This window comes from Capra hircus, chromosome 15 (genome assembly GCF_001704415.2).
Source record: "Capra hircus breed San Clemente chromosome 15, ASM170441v1, whole genome shotgun sequence".
Classification (NCBI taxonomy): domain Eukaryota; kingdom Metazoa; phylum Chordata; class Mammalia; order Artiodactyla; family Bovidae; genus Capra; species Capra hircus.
Window position 1 is genome coordinate 1,816,008 of NC_030822.1, and position 4,332 is coordinate 1,820,339.

General features: G+C 41.0%; 1 pseudogene; it reads right to left on the minus strand.

Annotated features, from left to right (window-relative positions):
* Positions 3,003–3,946, minus strand: LOC102174412 (annotated as a pseudogene).

Consider the following 4,332-nt stretch of genomic DNA (forward strand, 5'->3'; position numbering starts at 1 on the left):
ATAAGCCTACAGCAAACATTATTCTCAATGGTGAAAAACTGAAAGCATTCCCCCTAAGATCAGGAACAAGACAAGAGCATCCACTTTCACCACTATTATTCAACATAGTTCTGGAAGTCCTAACTACAGCAATCAGAGAAGAAAAAGAAATAAAAGGAATCCAGATTGGAAAAGAAGAAGTAAAGCTCTCACTGTTTGCAGATGACATGATACTGTGCACAGAAAACCCTAAAGATACTATCAGAAAATTACTAGAGCTAATCAGTGAATTTAGCAAAGTTGCAGGATACAGAAATCACTTGCATTTCTATATACTAACAATAAAAAATCAGAAAAAGAAATTAAGGAATCAATCCCATTCACCATTGCAACAAAAAGAATTATATATCTTGGAATAAACTCACCTAAGGAGACAAAAGAACTGTACACAGAAAATTATGACACTGATGAAAGAAATCAAAGATGACATAAACAGTTGGAGAGATATTCCATGTTCCATGTAGGAAGAATCAATATTGGGAAAATGACTATACTACCAAATGCAATCTACAGATTCAATGTGATCCCTATCAAATTACCAATGGCATTTTTCACAGATCTAAAACAAAAAAAGTTCACAATTTATGTGGAAACATTTCCTTCTCCAGAGGATATTCCTAACCCAGGGATCGAACCTGGGTCTCCTGCATTGCAAGCAGACGCTTTAAAGTCTGAGCCACCAGGGAAGTCTCATATGGAAACATAAAAGACACCAAATAGGCAAAGCAGTCTTGAGAAAGAAGAATGGAACTGAAGAAATCAACCTTCCTGACTTCAGATTACACTACAAAGCTACAGTCATCAAGACTGCATGGTACTGGCACAAAAACAGAAATATAGACCAAGGGAACATAGAAAGTCCAGAAATAAACCCATGCACCCATGGGTACCTTATTTTTGACAAAGGAGACAAGAATATACAATGGGGCAAAGATAACCTCTTCAATAAAAGGTGCTGGGAAAACTGGACAGCTACATGTAAAAGAATGAAATTAGAACACTTCCTAACACCATACACAAAGATAAACTCAAAATGAATTAAAGGCCTAAATGGAAGACCAGAAACTATAAAATCCTTAGAGAAAAACATAAGCAGAATTCTCAATGACATAAATCAAAGCAAGATCCTCTATGACCCACCTCCTAGAGTAATGGAAATAAAAACAAAAGTAAACAAGTGGGACGTGATTAAATTTTAAAACTTTTGCACAGTAAAGGAAACTACAAGCAAGGTAAAAAGACAACCCTCCGAATGGGAGAAAATGACAGCTAATGAAATAACTGACAAAGGATTAATTTCCAAAATATACAAGCAGCTCATACAACTCAATACCAGAAAAACAAACAACCCAATCAAAAAGTTGGGAAAAAACCTACACAGACATTTCTCCAAAGAAGACATACAGATGGCTAACAAACACTTGAAAAAATGCTCACCATTGCTCATTATTAGAGAAATGAAAATCAAAACCACAATGAGATATCACCTCACACCAGTCAGAACGGCCATCATCAAAAAGTCTACAAACAATAAATTCTGGAGAGGGTGTGGAGAAAAGGGAACACTCCTGTTAGTGGGAATGTAAACTGATATAGCCACTATGGAAGATGGTATGGAGATTTCTTTAAAACCTAGGAATAACACCACCACATCACCCAGCAATCCTACTCCTAGGCATATACCCTGAAGAAACGAGGGTTGAAAAAGACACATGTATTCCACTGTTCATTGCAGCACTATTTACAATAGCTAGAATATGGAAGCAACCTAGATGTCCATCAACACATGAATTGATAAAGATGTTGAGGTACATATACACAATGGAATGGTACTCAGCCATAAAAAGGAACACATGTGAGTCAGTTCTGATGAGGTGGGTGAGCCTAGAACCTATTATACCGAGTGAACTGAGTCAGAAAGAGAAAGATAAATATCGCATTACAATGCACATATATGGAATCTAGGAAAATGGTTCTGAAGAAATTATTTACAGGCCTGCAATGGAGAAACAGACATAGAGAATAGACTTACGGACATGGGGAGAGGGGAGGAGAGAGCGAGATGTATGGAAAGAGCAACATGGAAACTTACATTACCATATGTAAAATAGATAGGCAATTAGAATTTGCTGTATGGCTCAGGAAACTCAAACAGGGGCTCTGTATCAACCTAGAGGGGTGGAATGGGGAGAGAGATGGGAGGGAGGTTCAAAAGGGAGGGGATACATATATATACCTACGGCTGATTCACATTGAGGTTTGACAGAAAACAAAAAAATTCTGTAAAGCAATTATCCTTCAATAAAAATATAAATTAAAAAGAGAAATGTAATTTTATTAAACGCAAGAACAAACAAAAAGGCAATAAGAAACCAATACTCAGATCTTTGGAACTATTTTCATAAAAGTTAATTTTTTTAAATATAAAACCTGATGCATTTTCATAAATGAAAGGACAAGGTGAAATATAATTTTAAAAAACTAAATATATAATATTTATATACATTATATCACTAACACAGTCTATTTCCATAAGTCAAAATATTTATACTAACACTATATTCTCAGACACCAAAATATAGTTCTACATACTATAACGGTAGATCTATCTCATGTCTGTCTTAAGTTTTTCCATCTGTAGTTGTTTGGGTTTCATGAGTGTCTCATGAATGACATGCGTGTGCGCATATGCTAACATATGCATGTAAACATACATGTTCTTGTAAGAGTGTGGGTGAACATGCTTATTAAGAAGAATTTCTGTAATATGAACTCCATGTTCATGAGTGATTTTCTTTAACCTATTACTCCTAGGTCTTATTTTTTTTTAAGATTTTGCTTTGTAGACTTAACAGTTGGAGAAACTACCATAAGAAATTAGAAAATTGGAAATAAACAGTTAAAGATCTTTCTCAGATGAATCCAAAGTGGATGGACAGTGCCTTACTGTACATTCAAGGTTTTTAAAGTATGAATCCTATAGAAGACTTTGCCTTCCCCACAGCCGTCTTAAAGGCACTCTTGACCTCCTTGCTCCTCAGGCTGTGGACCAGTGGGTTCAGCATGGGGATGACCGTGGCGTGGAACACGGACGCCACTCTGTCTGAGCCCAGGGAGTGGCTGGAGCTGGGCTGTAAGTACGCGAAGATGCCGGTCCCGTAGAAGCCGGCGACAGCGGGGAGGTGGGAAGCGCAGGTGGAGAAGGCCTCCTGGCGTCCCTGAGAAGAGCGCAGCCTCAGGATGGCGATAAATATGAACAGGTAGGAGATGGAGATGACGAGGACAGAAAAAAGAGCGCTGAAACCCACCGCAAAGAAAATAACCCTCTCACTGGCGTAGCTGTCTGAGCACGAGCGAGCCCGCAGGGGAGGAGCGTCTCAAAAGAAGCGTTGGCCACGCTGGCCCCACAGAAGGAGAGCCTGAGAGCGTCCCGGGTGTGCACGGAGGCGGTCAGGAGGCCGCAGCGGCGGCAGCCTGTGAGCACACGCGCGCACGCCCTGGTCGGCACGGCGGTGGCGCAGTGCAGGGCTTTGCACACGGCTGCACGGCGGTCATAAGCCATGGCGGCCGAGAGGAAACTTTCTGCGGTGATAAAGGCTACGACGAAGAAGAACTGGGCTGCACACGCCTCGTAGGAAATGGTTTTGTCTCCTGTGAGGAGTCCAGCCGTCACTTTGGGAGTGACAGCTGAGGAGTAACCAAAGTCCACCAGCGAGAGCTGGCTGAGAAAGAAGCACATGGGCGTGTGGAGACGAGAGTCCAGCAGGATCGGCTCGGTCATCCCCAGGTTCCCAACCAGGGTGAGGAGGTAGATGAGAGAGAAAGTGGTGAGGAGCAGGATCTGCACTTCCGGGTCATCGGATAACCCCGCCAGGACGAACTCAGTCACCTCCGTCGTGCTTTCCATGGAGATCAGCTGGGAACTGTGTGGCTGCTCGGTAGCAATGGGAAAATAGAATAAAAATAATAAATGAAAGGAAGGCTCCATTGAAATCAATTAGCATGATCACTGTGCTTTATTTCAGTATTAAAATAACTTGTTTCCAGGACTGTTTAGATTTAAAGCCTGACCGCAGCAGCTAAAATTATAAGTTATTTAAAGGTCATAGAGTAGCCCAGTTAAGAGGATTTGGAGATCATGCATCCCAACCTCCTAACTTCATTTGTCACTTAGTTGTGTCCAACTCTTTGTGACCCCATGAACATTAGCCCACCAGGCTCCTCTGTCCATGGGATTCTCCAGGCAAGAATACTGGAGTGGGTTGCCATTTCCTTCTCCATCTTAACTTTATA